General features: G+C 36.1%; 1 protein-coding gene across 1 annotated transcript in view; it reads right to left on the reverse strand.

The window, feature by feature from the left end:
- CDH10 (cadherin 10) overlaps positions 1-10921 on the reverse strand; it is a 135022-nt gene extending 124101 nt beyond the window's left edge. The window contains exon 1 of the mRNA XM_036310947.1: positions 10556-10921. The gene's annotated coding sequence lies outside the window, so the exon portion shown is untranslated. The remainder of the gene's footprint in view (positions 1-10555) is intronic.
- Positions 10922-24506: the final 13585 nt, after the last annotated feature.

Below are 24506 nucleotides of genomic sequence, written 5' to 3' on the forward strand. Positions count from 1 at the left end.
TACAAAATATATAGACGTATTTTAACCATCTGATTAAGCTTTGAGAATAATTTATATTATTTAAAAATTCAAACATTTAAAACAATAGCAAATGCTTGAATGTCTTGAGAATTTGATGGATTTTACATAGTCTGCATAATTAATTAATCAATATTTCTTTTGTAGGTTTTTAAAATTAATTTCTTCTTTTTGCACAATACCATTCTCACTTGATTTCCGACTAATGAAAAGAAAATGCCTGCAAGTTAATAAAATTATTTCTCACATAATTAAAGAATTTTAAAACTAAAGAAAAAACATGAATAAATGTTAACCCTTGGAAGATCTAATTCTAAAATTACATACTTTTAGAAAGTCAAGCAAACTAAGGTATGTAATATTAATAGAACATTTTATTTACTTATTTTTAAAATATATTGTTATTAATTTCAGAGAGGAAGGGAGAGGGAGAGAGAGAGAGATAAACATCAATGATGAGAGAGAATCATTGATCTGCTGCCTCCTGCAGGCCTCCTACTGGAGATGGAGCCTGCAACCTGGGAATGTGGCCTTGACCAGAAGTGAACCAGGGACCCTTCAGTCTATAGGCCAACACTCTATCCACTGGGCCAAACTGGCAAGGGTTAATAGAGCATTTTAAGTTAGCCATCCTAATTAACCAGCTCTAGTTAACTCATTTAACAAAAATTATAGTGAAGCCATGAAAACAAAATAAATGTTTTTAAATGTTTGCAGCATTTAATAAAGATGATATGAAGAATGCTGTTACTTTGATTAAATTAATAACAGACAAATGCATTACAAATATAAATATACAGCAATAAGAAAATGAGAATTATTGTTACTATGTTCAAAAATTATATCTGTGATCTCTAGATCTGTCTCTATTATTACTTACCACACTTTTACATGTGAGTGGAAAAGAAAAAGTACTAAGTATATTCTTTAAATATGTGAACTTCTAAAGTAAATATATTAATTAGTTCTGCATTATAAATAAAACTAAAAACTTAAAAATGTGATATAATTTTAAATTTTAAAAATAAAATTTTAAAAAGAAAGGTATTATGGACTCACAGAAAAGTCTATTTGATTATCTTAATGTTTTGGTTTGTTTTTTTATGTAATCCATAGAATACACCCCAGATGCTTTTTAAATTACTATATAAATAGCACCAAAGAGAGAGAGAGAGAGAGAGAGAGAAGAAACAGTGATTTTAAATTGATCTTCATATCACCTTGAATGTGAAGAATAAAAAGAATGAACTATCTAAATAAAACCTTTTAAAATGTTCACATTTTGCAGCAGATAATATGTCTTCATCAGACAGTTTCCGGGAACTAGTCTAAGAAAGTGGTATCCCACTGACCTTTTAGCTTGCAATAGATTGCAGAATTATTCCTGAGATTTATAGGTATCCACACTTTAATGAGATTATTTCTGTAATGCATTGCCTCTCTTCATCATTCTTGTTCTAATTCTCATTACTCTGACCTCAAGAAGGAGAATCTGTGAAAGGAACCATTACTGCAGTATATTCAGATGGCTCATGTTTCACCTGAATGAGTTTATGTGGCTCATGGAACTCACAACAGTTAGTCTCCATCTTTCTAACACTTTCTCAGTCCTTTACCTCTTTTTTGGGTCCTTCACATCATTTTCAAAATTCATATCTCCTAATTCCCTAGCTCATGCAATTACTATGTGTAAATATGAGAATATAACTTAAGTTTTCAAGTTACATTCTCTCTTTTCCCACTGACATTTTCACACCATTAGGAAATGAATATCCTATATAGTAAAAGCCTAATATTGCTCCCTCTGAGGGGGCAACCCATCAAGGAGCCCCGGACAGGTGGGCAAGGCCTACCTCTTTGGGGCAGTTGATTGCAGGGCTCCCGGACTGTGAGAGGGCACAGACCAGGCTGAAGGAACCTCCCCCCACCCCCCCGCAGTGCACAAATTTCGTGCACCAGGCCTCTAGTATCATATAATATTTTATTGTGATTATCTCACATTAGAACAAGCTCTTCTCAAATACAAAATCTGTATTGGATTCAATGTTATATCTCTGAGTATGGCACTAAGAGAATGGTTCATATAAACTTTTCCCAAAATAAATGAAAGAAATTAGAGGCTGAGAAAAAAATGAACAAGTTACTATTTAGATTTTAGGAAATCATTTAAATTTATAAAGAAAAGTGCAAAAGAAAAATATGACACATGCAAAAGAATAAATAGCTACACATGATAGCAAAAAATCATAAGATAGTTAAATTAATAATTGCAAATTTTGGCTAATCACTGTAGTTAGCCTACTAGCATTATTAAAACTTGAAATTGTCCATAAGGATGTTCTGAGGATAGTGGTTTATATGCAGCATCTTAGTTTGCTTCTAGAAAGATTAAGACTCTTCTCATCCCCACTTTTCATCTTGGATCTACTTAGAAATGAATTTGATCCAGCCCCTACTAATAAAGTAACGTAAATTAATGCCTTTACTCTGAAGTCAAGATTATAGTTGCCATTTCTTTAACTTCAAATCTTCACTAGGCTGGATACTAACTAGAAGTTGTACACCTAATACTGACATGTATTTGGGCTAAAAAAGAAAACATGTTTTTCCCTCAATTTGTTCAGATTTAATACATAGTGATGGAGAATCCTACCCCAAGAGAAAAGTTGAGTAGAGAAATTATTTCTCTTAACTTAGATTTTAGGGACATTTAATTTACCCAGTATTTTTTACTGTTGAAAATAAATACTTATATCTATTTCCTAGATAGTGATGTTTTATAAATTAATTAAAAATATGTAGAATAACACTGGGGGTGGGGGAAGCTGGGGGAATGTCAAGGGGGAGATAAAAAGGAGACATGTGTAATACTCTTTGTAATACTTTAAGAAATAAAATTTAAAAAAAGAAAGGTTAGAGTTACTATACACCCAAGAGAGAAAAAAATATGTAGAATAACCTAGTTATTAAATGTTGAAAAACTAGTTCACATATTTTTTTAAAAGATATAGTAGCTAAAAGAGATTTTTAGAAAAATGTAGAGTTCTCATTTTCTTTTTATTGCATGAATCCAAAAAGTCTATGTCATTAGGAAAAACAAACAAAAAGACCCTTATTTATTTAGTATAGAAATTGTATGGAAAATCACCACTCTTCATTTCAGCAAGAGAGAAGAAGAAGAAGAAGAAGAAGAAGAAGAAGAAGAAGGAGGAGGAGGAGGAGGAGGAGGAAGAGGAGCAGGAGGAAGAGGAGGAGAAGAAGAACAACAAGGAGAAGGAGGAGGAGAGGGAGGAGGGGGAGGAGGGGAGGAGAGGGAGGAGGGGGAGGAGGGGAGGAGAGGGAGGATGGGGAGCAGGAGGAGGGGAGGAGGAGGAGGGGCATAAAGAGGGACAAGTGCTTCTAAGTACATGTCTGTACTTAGCATTCAATTTTGAATAAATCTCCATAATAGTAACTGAAACCTTGGTGAAGGGAGTAGAGAAAGACAGAAAGACTCTCCATAGGTTCCTATTCAAGAGGAAAGACTTTTTTTCAAGTTAAGGAAGCTAGATGCAGACAGAATAAATGTTCATGTTGGTGTTCATGTTGGTCTACAGACTACATATATAAAAGTCATTCTCGTGCCAAAATATAGACAAGACTACAGAGCAGGAATGACCCCTAACTTATAATTCTTTATGAAGAACTCAAAAATAAAAAAAAAAGAAAGGAAGGAAGGGGGGAAGAAGGAAAGAAGAGGAAAAGGAAGAGGAGGAGGAGGAGGAAGAGAGGAAGAAGAAGAAGTAGAAGAAGAAGGAGGAGGAAGAAGAGCAGGAGGAGGAGGAAGAGGAGGAGGAGATGAAGAAAAAGAAGGAGAAGAGGAAAGAGGAGAAGGAGGAGACAAAAAAACACCACATTGTTGTTAAAAGAATACACAATTCATATTCTTTATTTTATTATTAATATATTTAAACCAATGAATGAGAGGCAGTAAAATTTTATTTTTAGTGTATAGATAGTGAATATTTTAAATAAAATGATTAATGAATATACTTATATGTGGAAGCTTTGCATGGTAAACCATTAAATTCCCTCAGTTCAAATATGTTCAAATCTACCTAAATATGATGTTATTAATTTAAAGCTGTTCTTAAGAGGTGAGATAATCCAGGAACATTATGGAACTTCACCTAAATTTTAAGTCTGATTCAAGAATTATAGAAATATTCATGGCTTTTTAAAATTCCCAGAAGTTATCATAGTTTTCACATGGAGTTGGTTTACCTTGATTTTATTGGGAGTAGAGTCATATGAAAAAAAAAAGGTATCAGTCCCATTTAAAAAATGGATGACATTAGCATATGCGAAAAATGTACTTAATAATCAGGAAAATATGTTGATTGCCTTTGATCTTTTTTATATCACTACTAGAGGCCTGGTGCATGAAAATTCATGCACTCAGGGGGTCCCTAAACCCGGCCTGCACCCGGCACTCCTTGGGGGATGTCCAACTGATGGCTTAGGCCCACTCCTTGGGGGATCAGGCCTAAGCTGTCAGTCAGACATCCCTCTGGCAGTCCAGGAGCCCTCAGAGGATGAAGAGCGTGCCTAAGCCAGCAGTCAAAAATCCTTAGCACTGCCACGAAGGTGGGAGAAGACCCTGCTACTGCCACTGTACTGGCCAGCCATGAGCCAGCTTCTGGCTGAGCAGCGCTTCCCCTGTGGAAGCACACTGACCATCAGGGGGCAGCTCCTGCATCGAGCATCTGCCCCCTGGTTGTCAGTGCGTGTCATAGCGACTGTTCGTTCCACCTAGGGTCAATTTGCATGTTACCCTTTCATTATATAGGATGACAAATTTTTGTATTTATTAGTACATGTGAACTAAGTTAGTTCACATTAGTACATTAGTACTATGTGAACATTGCAGAGATTACCAGAATAGCTCAAGTTAAAACATTAACATTATTCAGTTTATTTTAATTTTCCACACATTATGCTTAACTTGACTACAGTTACAGTATATGTTTCCCAATTTTTCAACTTGAAATGAGAGAGAAATGCTAGTGTTTTTACTCTACAATATCTAAAATAGACATTTGCTCATTATACATCAATTTATATTTTTAGATTATAAACTAGTAATATTTATATCTTTCAACAAAGAAGAATCACTGGGTCTTATTTTTGGGAACATACAACTTATGATCAATTCACTTTTAAAATCAAAGTTGTGTCAAACTATTTAAATATTCTGTTACAGTAAATCAACAAAGATTCCCAATCAACAACTGATGTGCTAAGTTTAATAACTTATATCTATGCATTCTACATCCTGATACTTTGGAGAAGTCATTTCATTGCAAATGCTGAATTTCCCATTATTGTTTGGTAGTGCAATAAATTACATTGGTGCCCATTTCAAATCCTTAGAAGCCTAGGTGTTATAATAGCTACAAGAATTGCTTTCATTTTAAAGGACATGCTCTAGCCAACTGAACGATCATATACTTTATGCTATAATGCAAAGGATAATGTGATGAGTCTAGTATATAGCATAGCAGATGGTAAAATACTGGCCATAAAAATCACAAGATTTACAGAAATATTATTTTACATAGGGTAATACAAAAAAGTGCATGAAAAACTCATTCAAGCGCCTTTGTAATTGTCATAAATGAGAGGGGGTAGAGAATGGGAGATGCGTAGAAAAAGAGAGAGGGGGAAAAGAGAGAGGGGGAGGACAGGGAGGAAGCGGGGGGGGGGGGGGAATCAGCAGGGCCTTGAAGTATTTAGACATGTTATTTAATGATGAATATCCTAGTGTGAAACAATGTTGTAATATACCTTATGCTTAATTCTGTTCTAAAATTCGAAATCTGATTTTACTTTAATTTATATTTCTGACTCATGCAGAATATTTAGAATCAAGTCTGCTTTCTAAAAAGGGGGCAGGGGATTTGAAATTGAGATCACATGGTTTGGTAACTTGCTTTATAATGTTACTGACAAACTCTCTAAGAGCATGGTTCCCTCTACTACAGGGGATTGCTTATTCAGCGGTTCTCAACCTGTGGGTCGTGACCTCTTTGGAGGTCAAACAACCCTTTCACAGGGGTCGCCTAAGACCATCAGAAAACACATATATAATTACATATTGTTTTTGTGATTAATCACTATGCTTTAATCATGTTCAGTTTGTAACAATGAAAATACATCCTGCATATCAGATATTTACATTACGATTCATAATAGTAGCAAAATTACAGTTATGAAGTAGCAACGAAAATAATTTTATGGTTGGGGGTCACCACGCATGAGGAACTGTATTAATGGGTCGCAGCATTAGGAAGGTTGAGAACCACTGGCTTATATGAAGGCATTTCAACCTCCCACAGGCTGTCCTTATTTTCAAAGAATGCTACCTTTATTTCCTAAAATGAGGTGAAACGTAATTTTATTTCATTCATTCTTAATTTTCAGCTTTCCCTGTCTTTAAGCTCACCACCAATATGGTAATTTTTATATGGAGAGCATCATACACACTTCAAGAGAGTATAGAAATATAATGACTTGGGTGAAAACAAAGCACATTTATTCTTTTAAAAAAATCAGGTTATAGCCCTAACCGGTTTGGCTCAGTGGATAGAGCATCGGCCTGCGGACTGAAGGGTCCCAGGTTCGATTCCAGTCAGGGGCATGTACCTTGGTTGTGGGCACATCCCCAGTGGGGAGTGTGCAGGAGGCAGCTGATCGATGATGTTTCTCTCTCATCGATGTTTCTAACTCTCTATCCCTCTCCCTTCCTCTCTGGAAAAAATCAATAAAATATATTTTTTAAAAAATCAGGTTACATTTTTGTGAGAAGTTCCATTGATAATAAAGAGTTAAGCAAAAGTTATATCAAAACATTTATTTTAAAACTATCTGGTTATTGTAGTGGATCAATGTTAACAATACATTAAGGATGATGCATTCCCAGAAATCTACAACTTTAATGTGACTGATGTGATTTTTTTTTTTTTTTACAATGTTTGCCTCTTGCGTGGATTGGATTGAGTAGTGACAAAGAAGGTATGGCTAAGGCAAAAATGGCCTCATGTGCTTTAGATACCCTTACACAAGACAACACAAATAGATCTTAAAAGGGCTCAAGGTCTCACACTAAAATGCCAAGTGAGGTGAGATTGCTGTGAGTAGGGCAGGCAGGAAGAAAAGGACAGAGGTGATTCTGAGCTGATATTGTTATCTCAGAAAACAGGCACTCCTTGTCGACTGTCTGAAATTTTCTCGTTTTTATGCATAAAAAAAAGTCTGTAATTTTGGGTCTTGAACTTATTGGAGGTAAAAGCAGGAAATGTTATATCAGTGCTCTGTGAACCTAATCTAAATGCTTTAGAAAAAAAAAGAGAAGACACCTTTTTAAATGTTTATGTATAGGACATTTTTTCTATATGCATATTTCAGGTTATTATAATTATGGCAAAATAAAAATTTCTCCATGAACTCATTGGTCTGAATAAAGTGTCAAAAAAAAAAACACACACAGGTTTTCCTATGTTAACTTTCATTTCTCAAATATGTGTTTATAATGCTATTCATTTGATTCTTTTTTCAAAATATTCATAACGGGGACCATATACACAGCCCAGTGCTTCATCAGTGTCACCATGGCTCAGTATATACCTAACAAGGATGACAGCACCTTTCTTGCTACTTGATTTTTAGCTCTAGTCTATTCCAGACATAACTGTTCAATATAATATGGTTAGCAAAGTGACTTTTCTGAAACCCTATCCAGATAATGTTTTAGTTTAATCAAAAGCAGAGTTTTCAAATACAGACCTGATATTTGGAGGACAACTGTGTGCATAAAATTACTTATGATTGGCATAAATGCTTTTTATTTCTCTGCTTAAACCGTGTTACTTTGTTTCATTGTTTTACAAGCACTTCTAACGTGCAACAGTATTAGAATGGAATCTGCATAGTAAAAATAAGAATATATTGTGGCTAATACTCTTGCAACCCCAAGGGCTAGACCAGAGGTAGTTGGGTTCACATTGTGATTTGTACTAATTGCTTACTATGCAGCACTATTACTGATCATAACACTTAAGAAAAAGGGTTCACTTTGCTGCTGAATCAGCATCCTCGGAGCTAATGCAGCTCCTGTGCTGCAGCCTAGCGGAGAGATTTGGCATAAAAATGACATATTCCAGGATGCGGTGTTATCACTTGCTGCAAAGTAGGTTAAGAAACAGAGGAAATAAGTCATATGTTCAGAAATCCCACAGACACTATATACTCTGCCCCAGTTACTTGTTTATATGGAAACTTAAATGAAGATCGAGAAATGCCCCTAGCCTCTGAACAGGGATCACATATTTTAGATTGAACCTTTTCAGTTGCAAATATTCTTTTTCAACAACAACAAAAAATCATACCTCCTTCAGATGACACTAACTTTATTAATAATGTGCCAGAAATGTATATCTCTGCAGACAGAAAATCATTGTTCTATTCTTTTTTTCTTTCTTTTTTAAAGAAATCTTAATGTAGGAAAAGATTTTTTCACTAAAATATTAAATTGAATGCCTATATGTTATTGTCCTTATCAATACACAGCTAATTTTTATGAACATCTAAGGATATCACCTGAAGCATTGATTGGGTGCCAGGGAATTTAACCACAGACCTCACATATACACATATGCATGTGAATGTCATACAGATTATATGCTGCTTTGCTATTTTCCTGGGTTCTTTTTTTTTCCCCCCCAACACATCTAAGTGTATGGAATTTGACTCTTTCATTGGCGTCAGAGAAAGCATATGCATTCACCAGGGAAGTCAATTTGTTAGCAGAAAGTAGTTGAAATCAAAGAATTATCTGATTTAATGAAAGCAGACATTGACTCATACTTTAAAAAACACAGCCAGAAATAAATGAATAAAAGCAAATGAAAGAAGCATGTCTTTATGTTCTTATCATCCAGATAGATTTGTATTTGATGCGTTCCTAAACCACAGAGACACTCTGCTTATATTTGTGCAACGCTCCAACCCCTTCACCCTCCCCGCACCAATAAGCCACTATTTCCTTCTACATTACACACTGAATACACATGTGCCTCAATACTACATTGCAGAGAAGGGGAGCAAGGCAGATGATCTGTGTAACTTATCCTTTACCTCTTTCTCTGTGACACAACCTTTTCCTTCATCACTTGAACTAAAAATGAACCAGGAGCTGTTGTCAATGACATAATGTTTTCACGAAAGTTCTACTAATTAAAAATCCTCACCATACCAGCCCTAAAAAATGAACACACTCTTGCCAAGTGTTATTCACCACAGAGACGCTCTTGTAGCTACATTTTAAGGAAGGAGAGAGGGGGATGGTGTAGAGGGGAAAAAAAAGTCTACTAACATATGCATTGAAGTATAACAGTCATTGGCATCGGAGGGACAGATTATTTTTAATATAGGCCCTTGAAGAAAAAAAGAAAGGGACAAAAAATAATGCAGCTCCAAACAGCTGAGAGTAATGGATGTGCAGTTTGGGATAACAGAAGCTTTTACTGGAATGAAGAACCACAATTAAAGGAAATAGATCTGTTTTTTTTGGAAGCAAAAGATGAAAGGTCAGTGTTTAAATGATGCTTGTCTTTGACTGCACCTGTAGACCCCCCCTTTTTTGATGCTAAGGAGACGATAGGTTTTCATTGCAGGGGCATAAAACCACTTTCAGACTAGTGCTTTTGCCCATACTTACAGTGCTATCAATAGTTACTTGTTGGGAACATACATTTAGACTTGCAATGTGCTGCATTAATTTAACACCACATAAAATATGGATTTTATTGCAGCAGAGACAATAAATGCTGCAACTGCTGACTACATGCCTTTAATCTCCCCTCTTCATCTCGCCCCCCTCATACTTCTGGCTCAGACATAAAAATGTGAATATGCGAATGATGCCTATTCCATTTCTGATAAATGCCAATCTATTTTATTTATGTAGATGCTTAGTGGCCATTGACTGTTTCAAGGAATCTGTCTTCTGCCTGTCATTTCTCTTTATATGAAACGTACAATGAACTATGATTATGAATAAGTGCAGAGTGAATCCATTCATATGGAATGTAAAGTCATGTTAGAAGATGCTAGAGTTCACAGCAACGATGTTAGCTCTCCAACTGATTTTCAAAATAAAGACCAAGTATGATGAGCATGCCAAATTTCACTCCAGAATATATTTTTAGCACTGGTTCAGAGTGAATAAAGTCACAAACCCTAATATCATGACCCACCGTTGAGCAGAATATATAATGCGTCCAGTTTCACATTACCTCTACAGATATTCAGAGCAGTAGTTTCCAGAATCCAATATAGGTATACTGTCCATATTAATTTATGTATATGTTAAAGATGATCATTTGAAAATAATTACCTGCTGCAACTTAAAAACAAACATTTGCCCCCAGGGAAAGGAAATGAAAGACCTTAAGGGAGTTAAAAAAAAATAAATAAAAGAGAGATGAAGTCTTCCTACCTTTTTTATCAGCTTCTGGATAACGGAAGTTGGTTCCAGCCAAAATAACCCTGGAGAAATTGTCCCTCTGTCCCCTTTTTGCCTGTTTTCGGCCGTTATTTCCTATCCCTGGCGCTACTTCAATCTAACTCAAGCTTTCTCTCAGCATCACTTTTAACTCTGGACGGCTGGGAAGCGAGGACAACGGGGTGGGGAGGGGGCGAGCTGGCGCTGATTGGCTTTCATTCAGGGCTCCTGATTAAGGAAGGGAAAATGGGAAGGGGTGGGGGAAGCCCTTCCTCCGCGGAGAGGGGAGAGAGGTTCTGCTGCGGGAGCTGCGGCGCTCGCTGGCTCGCAGGGAAGGCAGGAGACCGGGAAGTGCTGGCTTTGCGAGCACAAGGCGATTTGCAAGTGAATGCGAGGGGAGGGCGCATCCGAGAGGAGGGCTCGGGTGAAAGGCGTCCCCTCCCCCGCGGGGCAGAAAGCCTCTCTGTTCCAGGCGAAGGTAATCAGCCCATCTAATCCGGCTGTGCCCGTCACGCAATCTCAGGAACCGGACTGCTTCTTGCGATTCTTTTTTAAATAGATGCTTCTTCTTCTTCTGACACATATATTCCTGCACCAACCTTACGCCAGGCGACGGAGATACAAGTACTAACGGGGCGCCAAGCCAAATTGCAAGCAGCCCTCAGACATTACCAAAGTGATTTTTGTGTCGCTTTAACATTTGTATGTTTGCTTTCAGTGAACTTTCCTTTCTTGATGCTCCAGATGCCTTATTTTTGTTGTCGCTTATTGTCATACGAGAACATGCTACCTTGATTCTGGAAGCCCTGTGAGCCGGTCTTGTCTGCTTTGCATTTTTATATTGCATAGATAAAATTAGTTTATTCATAATTTGAATATGCAATTAATGCTATTGACATATTTAGACTTTCAACTTGACACAATCACCTTTTTTTTTCTTTTAAATTTTTTTTCTAAAAAAATTGAGTGTCATGCCCAAATGCGTGTGTGCTTCTATTTACTTATCAGCCATCTAACTGTCCATCTCTATTTCTCTATCTCTACATCAAGTAGGAACCAACCAAAACCTTACCAAAGGATGTCAGTATAGCTCCACGAAATAATACATACCATTATATTTTTCTGGCTACATGTAGATACCCTTTTTAAGTAAATAAATTATATAAACATATCACAAAAACATATAATTTTAAAGCTGGGCCATGAATTATGAAGATGATCTTGTTCAGCTATAACTTAAAAAAAATAGATAATACTGCTCAGAATCAAATAACTTGCTTAAACAATGGAGCTAGTGACAGAGTTAAAACTATAATGACATAATATATATTTATAATTACAGTTTAGTACTGTTCCTGAGATGCATACTACCCCTTAGTTACATATTTGATTATTTTAACATCAGTAGGCCCCTTAGACAGTCAGCATAATGGGAAAGGGAAGAATCTCAATACTTAGAGAGTGAGAACTCATTTAGATAATCCAAGAGAGATCACCCTTACATCTGCTTTCTAGGAAGAGGAGTAAAATGCAGAAGGAAATAATACTCGCTTCCATTGAAACCTGCTAAGATTTCATTGGCTGGAAATGAGACAGTTGGCCACAAATTGTTGAAAGTGAGGCTTGGAAATGTAGAACTTAGTCCGGAAATCTATTTGCCAAGCTAAAATCATTGGTACTGTTAGAGAAGGAGATGACAGAATTGGATACAAAGAGCGGCAGTGCTGTCACAGCTATAGTATATTTTAAGTCTTTTTAGAGAAAAAAAACACACAAAACAAAAACGTGTTCTATCTAAAATTAAAATTTTGTCATTATTTTAGAGAATGGTGTCCATGCAAATAATTTTGATAATATTTTAAAACTTTGAAGTATGAAACAATGGTATTGCCAGTTATTGCATTTTCTGTTTTGATCACATAATATAATTATTAAATGGTAAGATATATATGTTTTCATGTATTCCAAAGTTCAAGAGCTGTACATATAGATATAAGGAGAGAGAGAGAGAAAGGATGTGCATGTGTGCTTTAAAACATCCCATTTTCCTTAATGTGCTCCTTGTAAAAGAGGCTCATCTGTTTTCTTACTGAATATAATCTTTAGTAACAAAAATTAAAATAAAGAACAAACAGAACATTGGCTAAAAATTAAAACCTCATGATGAGTTTTGTTTAATTAAAAAATATCATTTTTCAATTTCTTCCTCATTTTACTCTATAAATGGGCAAACTTGGGATTCTGCGAAGTTCTCTGTTTCTTTCGGGTTTTCTCTGGAAATTTCATGTTGTCTTGTGAATTAGATAAAGCTCCCCCGTTGTCACCAATGTTAGGAAATCATCACCATGAAAAGTCAGAAAAAGGGACTGTATGCTCTGTAGGACTGGGATGGGTGGGTTGAGTGCCTCACAAAAGTTTCTCTCAGTGTAAGGCGAGGCTATGTGTACATTATAAGCCAATAAAATGGATGAAAACTTTAAAAATTTCTAGACTTTTGAAAGGAAATGTGACATTACACAGAAAATGCCTTACTATAATCATAAAACCCTCAAGAAACCAAAGAGCATTCTATCAGTATTAACAATGGGGCCCTCTAAAGGATGATGCCCTTCATTGATAATGTAAAAGACCCAATTTGGTGAAAACCAATTAAATAAAACAACCTTCCATTCCAGTGGAATTATATGCCTAAAAACAGCATGCTGTTGCTAAACAGCACACATCAAGCCTTAAGGTGTCACTTGCTAAATCTCTATATACTTGTTTTTTAAAACAATAGCTTCCTAGCCACCCTTTCCTGGGTTTTTTAATATTAGAGGCCCTATCAATTTCCACTATAATAAGAAGGTAAACCCAGTTCTTGCTCTATGGTTATAGAAGGAGAGTAGAGGAAATCTACAATGCTTCACTCTCCACAAATACATTGGTAGAAAAATAATTTGACACAGTTTGTTCAATGCAACGTTTGTTCTAATCTTCCTCCAGTCTGCCTTTCTGGACTGTAGAGACTGGAAAATTAAAAATTACATTCCCCAGGCAGTGAGTGTTCAGGGTGGGGATGGGAGGGATTCATATTCCATTTTTTAAAAATACATATTTTTATTGATTTCAGAGAGGAAGGGAGAGAGAGAGAGAGAGAGAGAGAGAGAGATCAATGATGAGAGAGAATCATTGATCAGATGCTTCCTGCACACCCCCATTGGAGATGGAGCCTGCAATCCAGGTATGTGCCCCCACCAGGAATTGAACTGGAACCTCCTGGGTCGACACTCAACCACTGAGCTACACAGCCAGGCCATATTCTAATTTTTATGATGTTCTCATCATTCTTGAATTAGAAACTGGATAAAATAAGGAAGAAGGTAGGTGGAACACACTGACTTGGCCACCATAGCTGAGGAAGCCTGGCTTGCACACACCTTTACCTGGGGCAGTGTGGGCAGCTGTTTGGACCACAGCTTTGGATGTGTGCATGATTCAGAGGGCTGAAGTGCTGATATTCACCCAGTCAGAGTTAATGAACGCATAAAGGGGTAAAGGTCAGAGCTGCTTTTCTTAACTTTCTCTGATCAAATCTGAATCAAACTGCTTGATTTTTTTCCCTACAATTTTTAATGTTAAAAAAAGTTTGGTCACATATGAAAAGATTTACAAGTAAATTGAATCCTATCTTCTTAGTGAGGCAGAAAAAAAATAGATTGAATAATTCTCATGTTGATTGAAAAGTAAATTCTCACTCAATCTGACTGCTTCCATCCATATCTGAGTAAGGTTAGTGGCCTATTTTAAATTTTGAAACATTGGTGAAGTGAAAATCATCAAGAATGAATTTTCCATTGTCTGGTGGTTATTTAAGTTTATGCCTGAGAAAGTGAAAGAAAGAAAAATCTTTCAAATATAAATATGGTGGAAAACATTAAATCATGAGTCTAATGTGTTTGCAGTTGCATTTAATGGACAAAAATATAATATTTTGTTTTTATTTTTTAAGTTGTTAATGCAGAAATTAGGTCTGAGTGATAAAAGCCTAATTTTAATTAATATCATCACCAAAAGCCATTCTAAGAATTCTTAGAATCTTTTAAAGAAAAGGCAATAATTTGAAATAAATTAAATACATTTTAAAAACTAGACAAGTCATCATTATTATTCTACTTCTCTCTTATAATATCATTTCATTCTTCCTCCTACTTTCCTTCCTTTAGTATTTGTCAACAACTGTTAATTTTATGGTATTTTATCCTACTTGTAAACTATCAAATTAGCTTCTTAGCTTTGTGAATACTGTCAGAATATATATGCCATTTCTAAGCCAGAGACAAAGGCACTGGGCACAGTGTGGTATGACCATCCTTTGTGCCCCTCCCCCTCTATTTCATCTGGGCAATGCCTGAGACGGGCTCAAGTGGTTGCTGCACTTGCAGTGGGCTTGCAGCAGAGCTGAGGGACACCAAGCTTAGGGAACCCTGCTTGTTATCAGATGAACTGTGAACAAAACTGCCTGAACTCATCTCCAGAGGGAGACATTATCTTTATTTTATTGTACAGTACGTACATCCTTCTACTCTGGTGAGGACAGTAACTCATCATCCAAAGATGTCCCTGTACAAACGTCCTTGAAAAGATACTTTAAGGAAAAGGGAGGTTAGTGCGGAAATGTGAGAGACATATGGATAATTGTGATCCGTGATTATTATTTATTGATCCAATGAAACATGTCAGCTGGAAAACTTATCTATACCCAGCACATGGTCACCCTTAGGAAAAGTCTGCAAATGACTAACTGTTCTACCCATGTGACAAAGATTTTCTCATTGATCCAACTTTACTCAAACTCCCTTGAACTCTTTTTTTTTTTTTTTCAATCTTCACCCAAGGATATGTTTTCCATTGATTTTCAGAGAGAGTGGAAGAGCGAGAGAAAGACAGAGAGAAATATTGATGTGAGAGAAACACATGGATTGGTTGCCTCCCGCACACGCCTTGACCAGGGCTGGGCCGAGGAGGAGCCTGCAACCAAGGTACATGCTCTTGACTGGAATCAAACCCAGGACCCTTCAGTTTACTGGCCGACACTCTATCCACTGAGTCAAACCAGCTAGAACACCTGAACTGTTTTTCAACTAGGCCTGACTTTTGGACTTCTATATTTGTCCCCGAATTGTCCAATTTTAGCAAGAACCTTGCTAAATCAGTTTAATCAGAATCCCAACTTTCAATATCTGATCACCCTCAATTTTTGACCAGGTTTCTGTGCCCCGAGATGTCCTAGGTGATGTCTGATCATCCTGTCCCACCTTCAGCCAGAATTGTGTTAGGTCAGTTTAACCAGAATCCCCTCTTACTCCTGATGCTTCTTCTTAATAATGTTTCTTTTTTTTAATTGCTTTTTTTTAAAAAAAAGGGGTTACATTGGTTAATAAAATTACAGTTTTCATGTATACAATTCTATAGCACATAATCTGTATATTGTGTGTTCATCACCCCAAGTCAAAACTCCTTCCATCACCATTTATAACTCCTTTACCCTCTTCTACCTCCCCAAGCACCCTTTCCCTCCAGGAATCACTATACTGTTGTCTGTGTCAATGAGTTGTGGGGGTTTTTTGTTTGTTTGTGTTTTTTATTTGTTTTTTTGTGTTTTGCTTAATTCCTTCACCTTTTTTCACCCAGCTCCCAACTACTGATTCCCACCCTGTTCCTTGGCTATAAATTCCCACTTGGCCACTCTCTCTTCCCCATTATAAAATGCCATTGCAGTGGTTCCTACACCCAGCAGAGTGAACCTTTTGAATAAAGTCTTCTTTTTTTTTTAAAATATATTTTATTGATTTTTTACAGAGAGGAAGGGAGAGAGATAGAGAATTAGAAACATCGATGAGAGAGAAACATCGATCAGCTGCTTCCTGCACATCTCCTACTGGGAATATGCCCGCAACCCAGGTACATGCCCTTGACCGGAATCGAACCTGGGACCTTTCAGTCTGCAGGCCGACGCTCTATCTACTGAGCCAAACCGGTTTTGGCGAATAAAGTCTTCTTTACCAAGTATTTTAGCAGATGTTATTTAGGGTTTTTTTTGTTTGTTTGTTTTTCTTTAATGTCTGGAACAGTTCTCAAATTGCAGTCTATGAACAAACAACATTAGCATCACTGAGGGCCTTGTTATAAATTCAGATTCCCAGGTCCTGTTTCAGACCTGCAGAATCAGAAACTATGGGAGTGGTCAGCAGTCTGTGTTTTCAAATGTCTGAAGGTGATTCTGAGAGCTACAATTTGAGAATCACTGGCCTACAGTTGCTTTATAGCAATTTAGAAAAGAAAGAAACCCCAGCTTAAAGCTCATGGTTTACTAATGAGAGATTTGTTTATGCAATCACTTATTATTTTTAGCACATATAGATTATAAGCAGAATCACTGCAAAACATTATGCTATTTACACGATTGTGGGAGAGAGTTCTAACCGTGGTCCTGGCTAAATAAGGATTTAACCATCTAATGAGAGAGACAGTAATGAAGACAAGTGATACACAAAAGTAAATGAAGGGGAAGAAAGAAGGGAAGTTTGCCAAGTGTGTGATGAATGTAGAAGGAGTTACTCTGGAGGTTTCAAAATAGAGAATTACAACTCTGATGAATGTCAGCTTCGGTTTTTCATTTCAGCAGTCACCCTGCTGGGGGAAGGGCAGTGGAAATGCTGGCCATGACGCTCCATTCCAGCAGCGTGCTGATTACACAAAGCTCCACTAGAGAACCGACCAGGAGGGAGTTCTGAACTCCTATCTTATAATCTCCCTTGATGATGGTTCTTTACCTTGCTTACAAATGTCTATTTTACCCTAGACCTCCCTGTGTAATTCCTTAGGTGACATGACAGAAGAGAATCAGGAAGAAGAAAGGAAAGGAGAGGGGAAACAGGAAGAGGAGAAGTTTTATCGAATCAGATTCCAAAGCTAAAGCAAAACAAAGATGTTTTTGTTTTGTTTTTCCTTAATGACAGGCTCGCTTTATGGGTGTGCATCCTGTGTAGTAACACGGGACCCGGTGCTTAGAAACGGCCCATTCTCAGTTGAATGCCCTTTTGAATTTTTAAATGATTTTTGAGCAAGGAGCTCCACACTTCATTTTGCATTGGGGCACATGACTTGGTAGCTGATCTGCTTAGTAACTGGCTGATAATGCTGATTCAGTATGATGTCACCCATGGACTAGAAAGGTCCTATCGTAGGTGAATGTTTGGACAATAATCAATGTTGACATTTAGCAGACAAAGGCATCAATAAATGTATTTGTCATTCGTAAACAAGGACAATAAAGTGTACTTGACTTATGTTAAGCTGGGCTTGACACTGTAACATTTGATCTGTAGTCTCAAGGCACTGGCATAAGGCCTCAATGAACTTATTAGGTATAATTTCATTCATTCATATATTCAGTTATTTATTCTCCAGCTACTTATTGAGCTGCTAATGTACCATACATTTTGCTTTGCACTGGGGATGTGATGGTAATCAATAGCTCATTCAGTTCTTAACTGCCCAGAGCTCACTCTCTAATAGGAGAAAAGAATAATTATTGAATGTCACAAATGATTGTATTATTATTCACCATGATAAGTTCTCTGAAGAAAGGAACTTGATTCTGTTGTAGTTATATAAGGGTCTTGACCTAACAACTAGGAGAGGGGCAAGTAGGAACAGGGTTTGGAAGGGCGTCAGAGAAATTTCCTAGATGAGGTGAGGCTTGAGGTGAAATTAGGAAAAAATGATGAAATGCTCTTTACTCCAGTGACTTTTACAGGAAATCATTTTGTGTGTTGTCTGGTGACTTAAATCATGCCCTCCTAGCACCTAATTGGCCAAGCATTTCCATTATTTCTGATATCTGTACTACCACAATAGACCCCTAATATATCAGACATATTGTACATTTATGTATAAATGTATTTTGTTGTACTAAGAACATATTGCTCATGTTCTAGGTCATTGAAATAAAGCAAAACATACTTTGACCACCACAAAATATCAAATGTTACAGCTATCTAGTTCCTGTGAATGTATTTTAATTCTTTTCCTTGCCAGTTTTTTTTCTTAAACTTCTCAGCACTAGTAAAACGGCAACTATTATTGAATTACTTGTTAATTTTTTTGTTATCAGACCATATTTTAGGAAAATCCTGGGGGGAAAATTTGGAGTAATTAATTCCTTAATATAGTAAGCTATGCCATTGTTATATATATATATATATATATATATATATATATATACATACACACACCAAGGTCCCTGTATCAAAATACCATTTGGTTTAAAAGTCAACAGGTACTTAGAATTTTTAAACATAATTTGATTCAGTAGTCATTTAAACCAAGAATCAAAATAAATGCACTCTGATTAGAAGAGTCTTATTTTTAGATAAAGATTTATATTTCATGAATTTCATTGTTTAATTGATATAGTAACTATTCAACTATATACAAGATCTCAAGCTAAGTATATTTGCTTAACATTTTTGCATTTCTTATCCTAACTCAACTAAAAGTCTTTGCCAAAAATACACAATCAAAAGCAAATTTAAGTAATTTGTTTAGATAATTAACAGTTCAATTACTGTCTAGTTTAATATATTAAATGTATATTTAAGAAGCAAAATAAATAAAATCATGAGAATGATCATTTGTGGAATTCTGAGTTGGTTTCTATAAATATGGCTTCAGAAGTAGAAATTTTTTAAGTGTATCCATTATCAACTTTATTTTTAGCATTACCTAGTATAGTAAAATAATATTTCCCTAACAAAAGAAGTGATCAATATTTAAGGAAAAATCATTTAACAAAATAAAGAAACTAAATGTAAAATTCCAAACAGTGGGAAAGATTTAAGATGCAGAATTATCAGTGACTTTCAGTGTTATCTCATAGCAAATAACATTATAATAACACTAAAACTTTTAAATGTGTTTATATAGACACGATATTTACAGTATCTTAATCATCCAAGTATGTTTAAACTTTTTTATTACTTTTTAAGAAAGAATTTCCTTTTCTATCTTAAGCCTGAGTTTGCCTTCTCTCTTACACATCCCTTTGTAAATCTTCCAGACCTATTTGACATTTTTTAATAAGTTCATTCTCACTCAAATATGAATCAGTCTAGAATTCAGTGGTTCTCAACCTGTGGGTCGCGACCCCTTTGGGGGTCGAACAACTCTTTCACAGGGTCGCCTAAGAAAACACATATATAATTACATATTATTTTTGTGATTAATCACTATGCTTTAATTTTTTTCAATTTGTAACAATGAAATTGGGGGTCACCACAACATGGGGAACTGTATTAAAGGGTCGTGGCATTAGGAAAGTTGAGAACCACTGGTCTAGATGTTTTCAGCTCCTTATATCTTGCACTGAGGTTTGGAGAAACTAGTATCAAGGAGAGAAGGTCTGAATTGAGGAAGACATGCAGGGGCCTATAAGAAATGGGCACAAAACTGACTTTGAATTAAAGTCACAGGATAGAGAGGCCTCCAAGATTGGCCACATCACTGGAGACTTCTGGTCCGGGTTTGGGACAGGTAGTTGTCACCACAACAATGAACTCTTTCCCACCGTAAAACCGAGATGGAGGATAAAGTGGACTAGGTTAAAATATGAGTTTATAATTCACTGTTTAACATTTTTCATGAAGTTCTATATTCATTCTGGTGTCTTTGTCTCTCTAATTAGCCTAATATCAATAATTTTCATATATTTTTTAATGGAGAAAATTATACATGAATGGAAGTCATTGAAAAATTTATAAAGTTGATAACCGCATACAGACCAGAAAATGTAAAATTTTAATATTAACAATATTGATGAAGTTATGTGAACCCATATGCAATGTGTGGATGCATTTAAATTAAGCACAGTATACAGCGACAGATAAATGGCTATGGATATCATAAAGAGAAGTATATTAATTACTAGAAATTTGAAAATCTTTATCATGATATTATTATCTTTTATTCTTTGTATTCTTATTAGCTTGAAGTCCATAGTGCAGGTATGATTGTGCCCATTACTGAAGCCAATATAAATAAATAATTTTTTATTTACATGCAATCCCTCGAAAATATAATGTTGTTTATATGCAATCCCTCAAGAATAAGATATAATCAAGTTAAATAAAAATAGTCAGGATAAATTTATTACCAATGGCAAAAGAAATGAATTCAGATGATAATTTTTTAATGAGTGTTAATGCTTTCCAATTAGAAGACCTTGATGTACAATGCTCTTGCTGTGAAATATTTGGACTTTATTTTTTCCAGTGACCCCTACCACCCACCCATATGCACTTCAGAATCCTTGGAGGATGATCTAGTTTAATAGCCAATATGCTGTTGTGTATTTTGGTTTGTTGTTTTTTGTTTGTTTGTTTGTTTTTGAGAATAAAAGTTTCATCTAGTTACAAGCTTTTTAATACAGGATTTGCTCATTTTTCTTTACTTAACCTACCATTCCTTGCTTGGGCCAGGGAGATGTGGTGGTTTGCAGACAAATTGCTATAAGGAAAATATATGACATATTATTTCACTACACCTGTAAATTCTATTCTTATATTCAAATGAATTCAAATTTCTTGAGTAATAGTTCTTCATTTCAATATTGAATCTACTATTCCTAGTCATTCATATTTATTTACTTATTAGGTACACCTGACTTATTTATTTATTGTACAAATATTTCTTTAATGCCTTCTATATTCCAGAGACTATTTCAGGCCTCAGGGATATAGCAGTAAAGAAAATATACAGCCCTGACCGGTGTGGCTCAGTTGGTTAGCCATATACACGGAAAGGTTGGTGGTTCGATTCCCAGGTGGGGCACATGCCCAGGTTACAGTCTCGATGTGGTATTCAGGAGGCAGCTGATCAATGTTTCACTTTCACATCAATTCCTCTCTCTCTGTCTCTCCCTTCCTCTCTCTAAAAATCCTTAAAAATATACAAAGTCTTTGTTCTCAAGAAATTTGCATACAGTGAAGGGGGAAAAGATAGAAGTAAATAAGCAAGCAGATGATACTGCAGATGGTGATGAGTGCTATCGGTAAAAATAAAGCAGAGTGAGGAGGTGTGGTGGGCAGAAGAATGGCATCCAAAGATGTCCACACCTCAATCCTTGAAATCTGTGAATATATCACCTTACATAGCAAGAAGCACTTTGCAGATGTGATTAAGTTAAGGATCTTGAGATGAAGAGTTTATCCTGCACAGTCTGGCAGACTCATTATTATCACATGAGTCTTTAAAAGCAGAAAATATTTCAGCTCAAAAAGAAATGTGAAAACAGAACCATTGAGATGACAGCATAAGAAGGACTCAATCCACAGTTATGACTTTGAACATGGATGAGACAAAGGGTGCGATCAGTCTCTAAAAGGTAAGAAAACACAAGGGAACGGATTCTCCCTCCCACCCCCCAGGAATGCAGCCTTTCCATTACCTTGATTTTATTCTTGGAAGACCCCAGGGTGTCCACGCCTTTGGGGACCCCTGGACCTGCTGGGGTTGGACCCTGGCACCAGGGGTGTCCGAATTCTGATCTGCAGAACTGTAAGATAATGAATTTGTGTGGTTTAAGTCACCAAATTTGAAGTAATTTGCTGTAGCAGTGAAAGAAAACTAATACAGGAGATCAAGAGACACTGGTCAGTATGTGCCTTTCTGCACACACTGTTGGAGAAAGACTCTTTTTGAAGATGTGATGCTTGAGTAGAGCTGGATGAAGCTACAAAGCCAGCCATCTGCCTACAAGGGGAAAAAACACTCCAGGTAGAGGAAACAGCAAGCAAATGCCCTGAGGCAGAGACATGCTCAATTGTTTGAGGAAAAGCAAGGAAACCATCAGGGCTGAAAAACAGTAAATCAAGAACAGAGGATTATGTAATATGGTGAGTACTGGCTTCAATGAGCCAGACACACTGGGACTGGTTACACCCTAGCATTTCATTCTGACTGAGATAGGGGGCTCTTGCCCATTAGGGATAGAGGAAAAATACCTGATTTTGATTTTAAATGGGTCACTTTGACACCCTATGGAGAACAGACTGTAGGAATGTCAAGAGTAGGAGTGGACAAGCTGGGAGACAAACAAAAAATCTTGTTCAAATAAAAGATGATATTATGTAGGGATTGGAAAGAAACATATTTTTGATATATTTTCAAGATAAATACAATAGTGTTTGCTGATAGATTAAATATTAGTGTTAGGAAAAAGGAAAGGCGGATGATTCCATCAGCAAAATGAGGTTGCCATACTGAGACGAGGAGAAAAACAGGTTTGGGGCCAACCAAAATAATGACAAATACTGATTTTGTAATTCTAAAACGTTTCTTACATTTTCACACCTCACATGAGTTGAATGTATCTGTCTTTTAGCCTACCTTCAACAACACACATTACTATTATTGTTTGCATTAACTAAGAGTTTTAAGAATATTGCTGCAGAAGAGACTATTGGTATTTTCGAGCTTGATGCACCGCTTCTGTGCTGCTCACAGGAAGTTCATATCTTCAGTGTTTTTCTGCTTCCCCATCTTCCTAACCGCCCTGTAAAATATACATTTTTCACTTGAGTAGTTTCTAGTCAATGCTTTTTTAGATAAAACCTAATATGAAAATCTAAATAAGAATGATATTTTGAATGGATATGCAAATTTATTGAGATGAGATTTCAGTATTATAAAAGTTCTGCTCTTGGATTTTCCTAGTGCTGGCAATTGCTTCCTAGGTGTGAGAAGGAGCACTTCTGGCCTATTAGGTGATAGGTATCAAACATTAAACATAATGACTATGGTTTTCGTTAATTAGAAAATGTCAGCATTAGATAAGTGAAAAGCACTGTACTAGGAATGAGGCCTAAGTTTACACACTTATTAAATTGAAAAGTGAGTTATAATAAAGTAAAAGATAATTTGCATGTAATTAAAACATTTTTAAAAATTGCCATCTTGCTTTTCCTCCCTGGCTGCTTGAAGATCAGCTGCCATCATCGACAATGCAGTGATTAGTCAGACCAGGAAGTTTATGATTAACAGACTACTTCAGCAGAAACAAATGGTCATTGAATCCCTTCACCTTGGGAAAGCAACAGTACCCAAGACAGAAATATGGGGAAAACTAGCCAAAATGTGTAAGACCACATCAGGTGTCATCTTTGTATTTGGATTCAGAACTCATTTTGGTGGTGGCCTGACAACTGCTTTTGACAAGACTGATGATTCCTTGGATTATGCAAAGAAAAATGAACCCAAACATAGACTAGCAAGACATGGCCAGTATGAGAAGAAGACCCCAATACAAGAACAGAATGAAGAAAGTCAGGGTTACTACAAAGGCCATTGTTGATGCTGTCCAAAAGAAAGAGTAAAGATTCGTCAGCAACTTTATCTGTTGTGATTGTGCAGACTTTTCATGAGTGGATTAATAAACTAGAAACTTTCATGTGAAAAAAACCTGCCATCTTGTTTAAAAGTACATCAGAATCATCAACTCTCTCTAAATCCTATGAAATATATAGATATAAACATATAGATATAAATTTATAAATTGTACATAAAGTAATATCTAGTTTAATGTAACTTAAATGTGTAGATCTTTTACTATAGCAAAATAGTATTTTTTTAAAACACATGAGGATATGTTTTCATTGATTTTTAGAGAGAGAGGAAGGGAGAGGAAGGAAGAGAGAGAGAGAGGCATCAATATGAGAGAGAAAGATCTATTGGTTGCCTCCCCTGTGTGCCCCAACTGGGGATCAAACCCACAACCTAGGTATATGCTCTGACCAGGAAAGGAACTCACAAAGGTGTACAGGATGACATTCTAATCAACTGAACCACCCAGCAGGGCACAAAGTAGTATATTTAAACATGTACTGATCAACATAAACTCAAAATT

The sequence above is a fragment of the Myotis myotis genome, unplaced genomic scaffold (genome assembly GCF_014108235.1).
Source record: "Myotis myotis isolate mMyoMyo1 unplaced genomic scaffold, mMyoMyo1.p scaffold_m19_p_5, whole genome shotgun sequence".
Classification (NCBI taxonomy): domain Eukaryota; kingdom Metazoa; phylum Chordata; class Mammalia; order Chiroptera; family Vespertilionidae; genus Myotis; species Myotis myotis.